The 15,463-nt window shown below is 37.5% G+C and overlaps 1 protein-coding gene across 5 annotated transcripts in view; it reads right to left on the bottom strand.

Annotated features, from left to right (window-relative positions):
* Positions 1–15,463, bottom strand: part of LOC139961053 (neuropilin and tolloid-like protein 2) — a 62,935-nt gene that overhangs the window by 43,079 nt on the left and 4,393 nt on the right. For 2 of the 5 annotated variants that reach the window (XM_071959919.1, XM_071959927.1), the window contains exon 1: positions 14,179–15,432. The exons of 1 other annotated variant lie outside the window; for it this stretch is intronic. The gene's annotated coding sequence lies outside the window, so the exon portion shown is untranslated. Of the gene's footprint in view, positions 1–14,178; positions 15,436–15,463 lie in introns of those variants that run through there. 2 more of the 5 variants (XM_071959910.1, XM_071959893.1) reach the window with 2 other exon arrangements.

Here is a 15,463-nt window from a genome sequence, read left to right as displayed (position 1 = left end):
TGCATCCGCCAAATTCGTTTTGTGTAAAGCTATAGTAGAAGCTGAGTATCCGGCTTGTGTACGTTTTGTAGGGTAACTAAAGCTGTAATTGTATGCCAACACACACGCAAGTTGCTGTGTTTTACATTCATACCGAGGACACCGTTGTTTTTTCTATTGTTTAAATCCACGTACCGTAACCTTAATAATACCCTCAACAATAGAATTCTTGCGAGGATGGAGTGATTCTTTAGAAATCACATCCGAGGACCTGGAATTCTTTTGTTCAAGTCCTCAGAATACAAAACAAACGCACACGCACGCACGCACAGTCGCACAAAAGCGTACAGCAACAAACAAACATGTGTTTTACATCATCAACTTTTTCCATCATAGTAAACCCCATTAAGTATTGCCACACGATATTCATGCCATGCATGTGTATGTCTTTGCACGTTTGAAAATGTCTTCTAGGGTTTCAACCCAAGACCTATAAACAGTTGGAGAAAAGACGCACTGTAAAGTCAATGCACTCGACTGCAGATGTAATGTTAATAGCATCACGTGAGGCTGTAGCTAACTTCCCCGTCTCTACTTCTCATCAACTCGACAGGAGCGGGAAATGTCACCGTGGAGAAACATTTCTGTACAAACCACTTTTACATGTGCAATTTTAGCTTTTTATATCGTCAGACCTTAGGTCATATAGAAGGGCTTGTGTAACAGAATCATTCCTTTCACAACAAAAACAACAGCAAAACGAGAGAAAGAAAGAGAGAAAGAAAGATAACACAGAGTGCTCTGTCTAAAACTGAAACCTCCGAAATGTGTCATTTGGCTATATTTTAGTGTGTGTGTCTGGTCATATTAATCACTGTTACGACAAATTTACACCCCAGAGGTGTCAAATTTGTGTGTTGAGTGTTACTAGCTGAGGCTAGCAAAATATCATCGAGATTAACAGAATCGATAAAGGAACGTGAAGAAACAAACAGAATGGCGTCAAAATCAGTAAAGAGTTAAGGAATGCACGAAAACCCTGCGGTACTTTTGTATGATATTGTCGACGAAAAACGAGGTGGTTTGATTTTTCAGGAGAAAGAGAGAATTAATGGGTTAAGGAAAGACAACAATGAAATGAGGAAGAGGTTTTCGTAATTAGCGTAAATGGAAAAATGCTCTCGGCAGTAAGAGAGAGAGAGAGAGAGACACAGAGATAAAGTTTCGCTATTCCGTCGCTCTTTATCTCGCTAATTTGTTTGTAGGATAGCACAGAGGTTTAAGTCACGCAATTAAGATGGATGGATGCATGGTAGCGATGTTTAGCTAACAAATCCTATCGCCAATTCACCAACTTAAAATCTTAACAGAGATTGCCTTGATGCACAGAATGCTAAGCTATCCATACTTATACAGCTTTCCTGAGTATAGCTTGAGATTTCTTTATGCATCAGTGCTACGCGTTCTTACCTCATATGTAGTAGTGTTATGAGTATTGGCCTATACGCGCCTCATGGGATTGTATGCGTCTTAGCCTATATATTATTGATATCCTGCTCATGGTACGACAAAAGGTCGCGGTATAGTAGACTGTTCTATGGTGCACACAAATAATGTGAACGGCTATGGCAAGCCATGTGGGACAAACACTGCATAATATATCAGCGTATTAATCGTAATTTATACGCGTATTAATTGGAATATATACGCGTCTATATTATTAGCCTATCATATGGCCCAAATGTATCCGCGTATTAATTCGAATATATACACGTATTAATTCGAATATATATACGTATTCATTCGAATATATATACACGTATTAAATAAAATACATATGGGGATTAAATCCAATATATGCACGGATTAATTAGAATATACACGAACACACTTTTCCGCTCTTGCTGTGTACATACCAACGATAAATGTTTTGGCGGGCTCGCGAGATCGCTTCATAAAGCGAAACTTTACACATGTACAACACATATTATATTCGAATTAATACGCGTATATATTCGAATTAATACGCGGATATATTATGCGGTGTTTGTCCCACATGGCTTGCCATAAACGGCGAAGAGATAGCTTACAGTAGATACCTCTGCATTCACTATAGACTTTGAGATGTATGCTGTAAGTTACATGTAGTGCAGTGATGCCGCGACAGTGGTATGCCTCAGTTTATTATATTGTTACGTTGAACGAGTTATGTCGGCATCGTGTATAGCACTTTCCCAAGATACAGTGTCTAGGCGCGATAGGTACAATAACACAGATAATATCATAATCACTGTCAGCTACACAGAGACACTTAGCATTCAGCCATATTTAGGCTATTGAAATAACAACCAGCGAATCATATTACTCATTGAAACGTGCACAAGCTGTTTAAATCACAATGACTGGTCTTTACTTATTGCGGCACTGCACTTTTCAAGTTGTCCAGGGTAGGCTTTTATATTACATGCATGTATGTATCAGTTCGGTTCATATAGTTTGATATATCTATATGCATATATATATATATATATATATATATATATAAATCTCGAATATATATCTTAATTTAAATTGATAAAGTTTTTGATCAGGCCCGTCCAGAAAGGGCCATAACCCTATCTAAATCAGTGAAGGAGTTTGAAATTATCTGGCATTCCCGTCGCCTCCTCGAAATCCTGTGCACACCACTGAGGATGGACACAATACTCCTGTAAATTGTGAAGTCATTGTACACATGGTGGTAGCATCGATTGCGGGGGAGGGGGGCACAGTAGTCTGCACGTCGGGGCGGGGGGGGGGTCTGCCTACGGGACTGATTCAGTGTATAACATATACGATATACTTATTATTTGTCTGAACTGGTTCTCGTAGTTGCATATGTCTGTACCGGTTTTCGCCATCCAGTGGATTTGTACTCGTACGCTTTAGAAAATTTAGCATCTAGATACAACTGCATGTATATATGCATATTCATACGAAGGGCGGGTATATGATACTAATTAATCTCCTACTCACTCTGTTGTGCTCCTACTACTACAGGTCTGTCATTTAATATTTACATGGGGTTAACATGTTCCTTTATCTCACTGCAGAGATCTATGTAGTCCTGTTTCTACCATGCCACCGGGTTCTGCTAATGATAATTCAATTACATACCCGTCTTTATTCAACCAAATCCGACAAACATGCATGTGCTGTGTTATGTCGTAGTGTTTAAAGTGCAATCCTTCAAGTTGAGGCGTATATATAGCTTCAGTTTCTTTTTCCCTTGTGTGATTTTGGTAAATTTAAGTAACATATTTTATATTTCCATGTACCCTATCGACGGCCCTCTATATACCCCACTCACCAATGGTGGGCTAGTTCTTCCTTAGTACAAGTCACAATGCATCTAGAAATATAATAAACATTTATAAATACACTTTCGCGTTCCATGGAGTAAACGGAAAGCACTATGTATAATAACTGCATCACGTCATCTCCCTCGAGTCTCTCTCAGACGTCCATTAATTTATATATGTAATATATATATATTGCGACTATGAAACTCGTCAATCTCCGTCAATTTCATTTCTGAGTGACGAGCAACCGAGAGATTAACCTAAATACGTGTACTCGTCTCATTGAATAGACTACCAAAAGACGGTAACAATTTGATTTCTCGCAATAGTTTAGACAAAAGCGTCTGTTTGCAATTGCTTCCGCGGGATAGATTTAAATGCGGACTTGTCATGTGAGTCTCGTATATATATATATATATATATATATATATATATATATATATATATATATATATATATAGGAATAACGGAAAAACTGTTAAACAACTATGCTGCATTTAGAGAAAGGCTGGATCTCGCGAGTGAGATACAATAATTGAATTAGGTAAGTGATTGGAAGTAAAACAGCCAATGTTTGGTTTTTGCAGAGCTTTCGAGCAAAACTAGCTCTTCTTCAGAGCATGATCACCGAAAGTGACAAGGAGTAGCAGGAATGGAAACGAAAAAAAGCTTGACTCCATCTCCAAAATTTGCTTGAAACTCTCACATACCCTAGCTTCAAGACAATGTCACAAATTGAAGAGGGATAATGTCACCCAAAGAGTTAAGTCTTCTGGTGAAACCCAACTTGAAACCTCAAAAAGAACCAGGTCTCGCAGATTCCGTCGGAAAGAGATACAGACCGCATGCAACACCACCAAAAGTGCAGTTGTTACCACTGATTGCCAACTCTCGGCAGGAGAAACAAACCTACTCTCCAAGGTCTAAATTTTTGCCATAAACCACGGCAAGTTAACGCTCAGAAACTTTCTCTTGACCTAAATCTGTTCTATCGACGCGTACGTCTCCGTGAATTTTTTGCCGACGAAAATGGCAATAACACCACGCAACAAACCAACGACTTGCATTCCAATTTTAAGCCAAAAAGCTCGTGGAATCCACCCAAGGCCCATTGTGCGCCTCTTGAATCATTTATTTCGGCTATTGAAGAGGATGTTAAAACACAGACCTCCGCCCCAGACTTCCGCGACAATCTCAACAAAACTGAGAGACAGGCCATTCATGAACTCCGGAAGCGCGATGACATTGTCATCAAGCCAGCCGACAAGGGTTCTGCAATTGTCGCTATGGGCAAACAATTCTACAGAGAGGAAGCCAACAGACTACTCGGCAACCCTCAACACTACAAACTCCTAGATTCTGATCCTATACTCAATAAATCACACAAAACGTGAAAAGAGTCATCCAAAAGATAGTCTCTAGCGGTTCCATTGACCGCAAGTTAGGCCAAAACCTCCTGGAAAACGACCCAAAACCTGGTCGCTTTTATTTTCTGCCTAAAATTCACAAAAAAGGCAATCCAGGGAGGCCCATAATATCGGGTAATGGTACAGCGACTGAAAAAATTTCCAAATTCGTGGATCTCCTTATCCAACCTCTTGTTTCGGCCCTACCGTCCTATGTGCAGGACACTACGGATTTCATCCGGAAAATTGGGGAAATAAAAAATCTTCCCTTATCTACTCTGTTAGTTACCTTGGATGTGTCTTCGTTATACACAAATATCCCTAACGAAGAGGGCATTTCTGCCTGCACAAAAGCATTCAAGCCGAAACGTGGCAAAACCCCCACGAAGAAAGAATTGGCCGAATTAATGCAACTTATCTTGACCAACAATAATCTGGTATTTGGCAACAAACACTACCTCCAAATTCATGGCACCGCTATGGGTACCAAAATGGCACCGTCTTTTGCCAACATCTTTATGGGAAACCTCGAGAAAGAATTTCTTTCTCGACAAAACACACGTGGTTACGTTACATTGACGATATCTTTATGATATGGACCCATGGTGAGGCAAATCTAAAACTCTTCATTGATGACATAAACTCGTTTCATCACACTATCAAATTCACTGCTGATTTTTCTGGACATGGCGCTCACTTCCTGGACACCACTGTGACCCTACAAAATGGTTCACTCAAAACAGACTTGTTCAATAAACCCACGAACAAGCACAACTACCTCTTACCAAGCAGTTGCCATCCACGTCACTGTACCAGAAATATTCCGTACAGTCAAGCGTTGCGCATTCGACGCATTTGCTCCTCTGAAGTCGATTTTGATTCACGCACTAAAGAACTGTCACAACACCTCCTAAACAGACAGTAGTTTCGGGGTACTATTGAAAATGCCATCAAAAAGGCTAAAAGCAAACCCCGTACCGAAACATTGACGTACAAAACTCGTCAAACCAGTTCCAAAAGGGTACCATTGGTTACTGAATTCCACCCTGGTCTCCCACCACTGGCTAATATCATTCAGAAGAATTTTCACCTACTTCAAGGCACCGAACGCCTGAAATCAGTTTTCCCAGAATTACCCGTCATCGCTTTTAAAAGACCCAGCAACCTGCAGGATATCTTAGTTCGGGCATCCTTTCGGGATGACACCCCATTAGGGGAAAGCAAAACAGAAACTAAGGATCATCGCCCTGTACACAAAATTGCAAAACGTGCTTACTTGTCGATTCGACCGGGGCCTTTCAGAGCAACCAAACCAAACGCACGTTTCAAATTCGGCACAAAATTAACTGCCTATCCAAAAATGTCATTTACCTCATCTACTGCAATATTTGTAACTTACAATACATTGGAGAGTCAAGAAACACTCTTAGAATGAGAATGACACAACATAGATCGGCGATCAAAACAAAAAAGATCTACCAACCTGTTGCAAATCACTTCAATCTCCAAAATCATTCAATTGAGAATTTGCGTGTTATTGCCATTGACCAGAACGATTCTTGGACAGATAAATCTAGGAAAGCGAAAGAAAATTTCTGGGAACTAAACCTAAAGACCACGGCACCATTCGGTTTAAACATCAGAAACGATTTGCCGTCCCAAATAAACCAAAACAATTCCTTTACAATTACGGCGGAATCGGATTAAAATAATCCGACGCGGATTAAAATAATCCGAATTTCTAAAACTTCTGCTCAATTCAGCAGAAATCAGTAAGTCGCTTTGCCTTTACAACCATGCCGACATCTTCCCTATAAAATAGTTTCAATTCCTGCTACTCCTTGTCACTTTCGGTGATCATGCACTGAAGTAGAGCTAGTTTTGCTCGAAAGCTCTGCAAAAACCAAACATTGGCTGTTTTACTTCAAATCACTTACATATATATATATATATATATATATATATATATATATATATATATATATATATATATATATATATATATATATATATATATATATATATATATAGCCTATATATATATAGCCTATATATATATATATATATATATATATATATATATATATATATTATTATTATTATTATTATTATTCACGCCGACACCATCATGAGCAGGTTTCTCTTCATAATTATGCATATTTTCACAAATAGTGTTCCATATAAGCATAGTTGGTTGTATAGCATTTTGTCTCGCATTTATGAAATAAACTACTAACGCAATAAACCATGCACCTCATATACATGCATATCATAAATAAATAGCCTTTGACGACATTGTTTGTTTTGAATATATTTTCAAATATTTACGATGTTTTTTAATACCAATCATAGACGTGTATAGTATTCATTAATTGGGAATACCAGTGAAAGCCATAAATGTATGCATATATTGACACAAAATGTTCCATATAAACATCGTTGGTTGTATAGCATTTTTACTCGCATTTATGCAATATATTACTGACGCAATAAACCATGCACCTCATATACCCACCCGCATATAATATATAAACAGGCTTTTACAACATGTATTTTTTTTTAAATATATATTTTCGATATGTACGATTGTTTAATAATAATCGTAGACGTGTACAGTATTAATTAATTTGAAATAGCAGTGACTGACATATCAAATGAAATTATGGATTATTTTTGACTGGCCTTAAAGCAGCCGCATTCAATTGGTCAATAAATTATTCAAACATGACCAAGTATTGTTTTAAATTAAAGATCTCAATTTATCCGACTAATACATGTCCTACATACATTTTTTCTTTTTGACAAAGTGAATGAAAATGAGGGGTTAATTAATCAATGTGATTCAGCTTACGAACATTTCGTAACTCAGAAAATTATTCATTTACCAGTGTTAATCAATGTTCTCATTTCACGCCGAAATCGGCGTCTCTCACGACCACAGATTACATATTTTCGACCCAAAATATGGTTCCGTCGTAAAAAAAAAAAAATAGTGTTACGTATTATTAAGACCAAAAATTCAACACAAAATTCATTCAAAACTCACTTACTGACGATATTCTTGCCTTCCACCGGCATTTTTCAATATTACCGTATTTTAAAGTATCATAGTTGATATGTAATTTATATTGTTATCCTCCTACTCCTTGGCAAGGCTAGGTAACATAATAATGCCAATACTGTTAAGTATTGTTCTTTAGCCTGCCCCCGTTTTGGCATATAATTTGTTACGTTAACAAATGCATGTGTACGTGATTTGGCATTGCCGGATACGTGCTACATGTATACAGTGCTGTGTTAACAATAAATGTATAAAGTGCACTGTAGTACGGTAGTCAAGCTTTAACGTTAGGTCTAGGCCGCGTTTGGTGCCATTAATTAATTTTTAAATTTTTATATTGTTTCACAAGATATCGTTGAAAGTTGAAATTCTAATTCTTCATTAGCGAAATAAGAAGCCATCCCATCATTACGAATAAATGCCAAATGAGTAGGCTAGATATTGGTAATCTTACAGTATGACTTTCCAGTGTAAAATAAATTATCAAAACATGCAAACGATAATTTATTATAGTCATGAGAGTTATGACAGGAATTTTGAAAGTTACGACCAATTTAAAAAAAAAAAAATCCCCGAAACATGGTGTTACTAACAAAATCCCCCCACCCCTTCCCAAATGAAAAAAAAATGGGAAAAAACACGCTTTAACACGAGTTGAAATTTTTGGAAATCATTAAAGACGGCGCATGCGCGACACAGATCCAACCAAAAACCTTGCTCGATCATAGGGCTAACCTGAAAACTGGTAAAATGTTTTGAACAAAATGTACTCGCAAAATGTCAAACCATTTTGAACCCTAGCACCTTTAATTATACCGCAATTTCTCAAAGGAGATGGATTCCTCCTCCTTTAAGACCCCACTCCTCCTATAGATCCCTCCCCAGGATGCATATGAGGAGCCGATCCTCCCAAACGACCTTCATGGATCCAACATTGTCTTTCCCCACCGTTCCGGCTCTCCTGGGTCCTGTTACAATTTTTCGCCTCACATAAAATGCTAAATTAACAGAATACGTTTTCAATATACCTGTATCGGTATCTTTATACTCCGGTTGTACACTAATTATATATACCCGATCTTGCAAGAGTCCAACGCAAAATGCATATTTGAAAGATAATATTCTTGTCTCTCAGCAAGATGGAAGATTAACCTTGCAAGCAATCCCTCTTATCCTTGCCAGGAGGTTTTACGCGAGAATAGAAGTAGAATTATGGTGTATATATATATATTAATAGCTGCAGGCGACATTCTCTTCGACCCTTCCCCCCCCCCCCCCCATTATTTTCTCTCTTTTTTTGTAGCACTCAGAATTCAGGTATTACAGTAAAAGATTGAAAATATTTGAAGTGAGTGAATCTATTTAGATGATTTGGGTACATACATATAGAACTATACAGACTGGGACTGAGAAATTATATAACACGATATGAATTTGAAAGGCAGGATGGTGGTTCATCTTTGAACAGCGAGAGAAACTTTCATACTCTACCAACAGCATTCTTTATTTGGAATATACTTAGTTTAAATGTATTCATCTGAATACCAAAAAATACAGGCCCTGTAGGCCTGCCGGGCCTGGAAAAGAGGCAAATCCGATTAAAGGAAAAAATCCGAACATAGAATGTTGATATGTCTCCCCTGGAAATGAACACAGAAGACCCCTAGACCTTGAGGGCCCATTGGCAAGATATTGGGGGACCCTGCATGAACTTGCCTCTTCTACCTACAATACCACACTGTAAAACCTGAAAATAGAAAGTTTCTCATAGAAGTATCCACGGAGCCCCCTAGGCCATGGGACTATTGTTGTCCCCCCCCCTCCCTCCCCGGAAATGGCCTCGTCTACCAATTAGGATAATCCGATACTATATATTATATATTTCTTTGTAGAACTCAGAATTCAGGTATTACAGTAAAAGATTGAAAATATTTGAACAGAGTGAATCTATTTAGATGATTTGGGTGTATATATATATATATATATATATATATAGAGATATATATATATATTTAACTATACAGAATAGGACTGGGAAAGTATACTGTACCATGATATACATTTGGAAGGCAGGATGGTGGTTCATCTTGAAAGTAGAAAGTTCCGCCTAGAAGTATTCCCGGAGCCCCCTAGGCAATGGGGACTATTTTTGACCCCCTGGAAATGGCCTCTTCTACCTATTAGGATAATCCCACACAATATTACAATCTAAATGCCACCAATTGAAGATGCCAAAGTTCTTTATTTTCATATCAATTGATCACATTTCTGGTCATAAATTCAAACGTTAAAAAAAAATCTTTGTGCTAAAGGGCTCGGCTTTGTCTGTTCATATTTCCTATCTGGTGCGCATTCTCACTGCTATATTTAGATTCGAAAACTACGTTCATTGACTTTTGGTTCAATAACTTGATATGGCCAACACGTAACCTCTTCTTTCATTATTTAGGTATTTTTATATTTCCCTCATGGCGAGCAGTTTTTTTTTTAAACCTGTGTCGGATATTAAGCTCACTGTTCTATTCTTCTGTGGCCGCAATAAACTTTGAATAATTGAAGCATACTCGGCGAAAGAAAATGATGATTAAGATTCCGAAAGAGTTTTTTTTTTTCTCTTCCAAAATACAATCAAACGTCTAAAGTCATTAAATATTGAACTTGTCATTCCCGTAGAGTGTAAACAATATGGAGCACAGATTTAATTGTTATTACCCTCCTGTTCTGATTGTAGGGAAGAGAGTATAGGCTTAGTATCTACCGTGTTAGTCAGACGTAACGAAGACATCATTTTTACGGTACAGTACGGCTTATGTATATGCATGAACTATACATGGTCGTTCTATGAATCACATTGTGTTTGAAATAACCAGTTCTTAAGCTAAGAGCACGTCTTCATAGAGATGTATGTATTTTAGATAGTCCTGCAAGCAGGAACTCGCGAAAAAGCCTCACTGGCTTATCAAAGCCGCAAGCTGACCGAAGTCAGTCTCTCAGACTCATATTTAACGTCCATGATTATGAATGTCAATTGTCAACAACTCTGTAACTGGACGACGACATACATTAATCTTGGAGTGACTCGAACTCGGGACCTTGTGATTGGAAGGCACCGGCGTTAATCACTGAGCTAACACTCCACTAAGTTCACTCCACTAATCATACACTTGAAGGCGGCTGTTGCTATGTATAAAGCTATATATATACACAATCACGTGCAGAAATAGATGGCGATGCCCCCTACAATATTTTTTCATCCAAGAAAAAACATGTCAAATGATGTATTGCTGTGGCAAAACTTCACAACCATTTCACAACTATAGTTATCACAGCCACTATTGTACCACCAATCCAATCAAACCTATCACCTACCCCCCCCCCCCTCTCCATCCAAATGGAAGGGAGCTACCAAAAAGGTCAAAGTGAGTGTCATCACAGCTTAAATATAAATCTATCACCTTCTGCAAATCTCATGTCAAAGCCTCTGGGCACGGGATTTTTTGCCATGTTAATACTCCATATTTCATGGCTATAGAAACAAGGCTTTTTTTTTCTCTTAAGTCTTCTTAGCTACAAATTTTCAATTTTCGTTATGAAGGTTGCTAAGTGGATAACCACAGTAGCTGCAAAGACTCCAAGTTGGGTAATGAATACGAGCCCACCTTCAAACAAAAAACTCCTCTTAGCTTCTTTAAAGTTTAAAGCAGCATTCACATATTGTCTCAGCTTCCAGAATCATGTTAATTAGACTAACATAACACCGACAGAATCAAGTAAGAACATACTCTAAGCTCCTTTAAAGCAGTATTCAAGATTAAAAATTGATGGTCGGTTAAAAGTAAAAAGTAAGTATTGGGATTTCTTCATTTTCCCATATATAAATCCCGCTTAAGTAAACATAGAAAAAACTACCAATGTTTTTGTTACATTATAAAAAAGACCTAATGCAGAAAACCGCTGCGTCGTTGTAACTTTCATTCCCGAAAATTCACAGACGCCACCCTGTATTTCACGAGGCACGACTGTGAACTTACCACAAGTCGTTCGTTGTAATGTAAAAGTAGCAGATGCTTGGAGAACCATGTTATCTCCAAACATTGTAAAGATTTTTCGCAATATGTTATTCAATTCGCTATATAAATAAGTTTAATTTTTATACTTCAGCGATTTTAATTATCCATTTGTCCTTCCATCTCGTAACAGCTACTGTCGTTTCTTTTCTCAATTGTTCTGGGTTACCCTTGGACGTCCTTGACACCCCTCCGGTTATATATATATATATATATATATATATATATATATATATATATATATATATATATATATGTGTGTGTGTGTGTTTATATATATATGTTTATATATATAATTGAAATCGTAATGAGTTGGAAAATCAATCCTCTACCGGGGTTCGAACCCGGACCTCCCGCTTTATATGCGGACACCCTAACCACTAGGCTATATGGACGCTGATTGTATGTCCAGAGGTTCGAAACCGGTAAGGAAGGTCGTAATTCCACTGTAGGCGTTTGTCACCTGCATCGAACATTATATACTAGTTCTGTTTTGCTGACATATTTTGCCTTACTCTGGATATGAAACATGATGCTAACCTTGAACTCGAAATCATTTGTGATTCCTAAAGCCGGATCTCGCAAACGAGTTAATACAAGGCCTTTTTCAATATGTGGGATTTGTTTTATAATTAAAAATAGAAAGTGTGTGAAAAGAATGTCAATGATATTCTCTCTAAAAATCAGAAAGATATTGATTTGCAGTTATCATTTCATCTGTCGAGTATATCCCAAATGCACCTGCATGCAAGGATTTTTGTCTTATATAAGAGTTTTAAGATACAGTTGAGAAAAGTAATTTTAACGAATTGAACTTAGTTGACACAGTTTGAGGTTAGTTTATAATCGAATCATTTTGTGAAAGATTGAGTATGACATGACATGCCTTGCTTGATTCAATTTCACGTTTCGTACAAAACAAAGAAAAACGTATCAACTTCAAATGGTATCTTTCAAACGGCCTGCATAGGAATTGAATCCAAATTGACCAAAATGCTATACCAATATATTCTCCTTTTCTGCTTGGAAATAAACAAAGCAATTTAGGGATCTGGTCCTTTATGTTCTTCTGAAGGTCTTAATCTGGCTTTGTGGTAATAATCAATGCAACTTTTGTATATTTCATATACATTCTAATTAATCCTCAAGTCGGTTGTTTTATGTAAACCGTAAATTGCAATCGATTCCAAACTTCAACAAAATGCTAATACGATTATATTCTTCTTTCTTTCATCTTTTGAAAGTAGCGACGAATATTATGGCTAGGATAGGATTCGAACCAGTGACCTCGGGATTTCTGGTTCGAATCCATGTCTAGCTATCAATGTCTTTGCTCGTATTACATTGTCTTACATTTCCCCAGTCAGTTTTTTCTGTCGTTCATTTACTTATATATAAAACATAAAAAAAATTGCTTTATCTTTGAGTAAAGTAAATTAGCCTCTCGCCTATAGACTAAAGATGATCTTCCGGTTTCGAACAATGTGACACAATTATATGGAAGAGAGATATATTCTACCACTGTCTGGAAACCTCATCTCAGTATCTAATTTATTCTAGTACCTTTATAGTACATGCACCCTTCGTGAGGACAGTGGAACCATGTAAAATTTAGATGTAAAAGATGATTAACGGCTGTACTGTCACTCTTTCCCAGAACTGAGAAATCTGTCTAAAGACTCTACATTTGGCGGAGAAACACTGGTTACGTCATATCAAGAATATACATGTTTAATAGGGTGTACCAAAACGAACCACGATGTACCTGCCTTTCACCACCCCTAACCTTTTCCTGACAATGTAAACCGACCACCGAATCCGTTACGTTCTGCAGGGAGCTAAATCTCATCAGGGGAATGATATAACATTAGTCATAAAATACGAAAGTTATCCAATGAAAAGTAAAACATAAAACAATAAACTGTCTTAGCTAAACTAGAAAAGGAGGGGAGGGGAGGGGAGGGGAATGGGAGGTTAGGCTTATAACCTGTTAGGCATGTTTGTTACGTACCTCGCACAGAGCGACACAAGTGTTATAGATGAGCCAACAAGCACCTTAAATGTTGTGGTCCTGTTGTATGTTACGTTACGTAATGTATATGCTGTGTTATGTATACGCATAGATTCGCTATACAAATTTTTACAATTATGGCCATAGCGACGACGTACGAGCATTGGATGCACTTAATTGATTAATATTTGATTACGATAGCCTATATCGGTAAAGACGTTATCATTAAAATGCTGATTTTATCAGTAATCTATAAATATAAACTATATGTACATGTATCATTATTATTATTAACGGTGGTTAAAATGGTTACCTGAGAGGATTCGAAATTTACGATGAACTTATCGTTCAGCCCAAGTCTTGAAACCGAGTCCGCATTTTATAGCTGATCTTCAAAAGAAAAGAACTTGCACACTTCTTCTTGTTAATTCCCTCCAGTGTTAAGAAGCCATAAAAATCAAATTAAAGATTCCACAGAACAGAGAACTGCAACGAGTTGACTTGTGCACCTACCTATATGGTACAGTTTTTGTTATAACAGCTTACTGCTATAAAACAATCCGCTCACTCACCAACTATATGCAACGTTCAGTTTTCACACGTATGTACGGACTAGCCTATATGTAATAGTATAGCATACATTCGGTAAAGAACCGATGCTAACAGCAATATAGTAAAAAAGACAACGAGAGATTCCAAACTTCGCTGCTGCAGAGCACATGCAAGAAGGAGATCGTGGAAATTAATTTAACAGCGTGACTGAAAGATCTATCTACCGTCAGACAAAAAGAAAATCAACTGCAGCATTTCGCTTTTCAAATATTGTTCTTCCCGCGCACGCCCTCGAGTTTCGGATGCCTATAGTTAACACTTGCTCGCCGCTTCAATTCACGGAGGACATAGTTTCGAAATAGCTGAGAGAATTGCCAATGGGGTTTTACATAGGGTTACATAAGTATATTCATGATTTCATGATTGTTTATTGGGGGGTTTTTTTTGGTGCATATTTTATCCGGGCATGATTACAGATCCTAACCAAAACGATGCAGTACTGTATACACGATTGGATCAGCTAGGTTCCTTCCAAAAAACAAAACAAGAAAGGCTCCTTTTCTGTCAGTCTGTGAAATATACACATAGGCCTATATAAACGAAAGGCTTATAATTGTCCGGACGGTGAGGATGTAACAATAAAATCGATTTCCCGGCCACATTCACAATTGTCTTTGAAACACTGAACCATTACAGGTCGGATTATATAGGTAACTGTTTATAGATCTGTCGTCAGTGCCTCGGGCCAAGATTCCGTTCCAGGAGTTGGACTGAGCTGAATATCATTGTAAAAGCGGCGGCACAAGTACGAAACAATCGTTTGTCGCTTACGGTGTCGTAAAGCGCTGTAAAATATCTTAATAAAAATAGTAATCGTATGTTCATAACCGAATCACAACAAACCTCCAGGTGTGAATGACTTACTTTTTCAAAGGCGGCGAAAGTTCAAAAATCAATTATGCCTAGTGAGGTGATCAATATCACTGTGCACTCGTATAGTATAGCACGGACACGCTGTATTATATACACAGAAAACGCCATTGTCC

Source organism: Apostichopus japonicus, chromosome 3 (genome assembly GCF_037975245.1).
Source record: "Apostichopus japonicus isolate 1M-3 chromosome 3, ASM3797524v1, whole genome shotgun sequence".
NCBI lineage: Eukaryota > Metazoa > Echinodermata > Holothuroidea > Aspidochirotida > Stichopodidae > Apostichopus > Apostichopus japonicus.
This window is presented reverse-complemented; position numbering and strand designations above follow the sequence as displayed.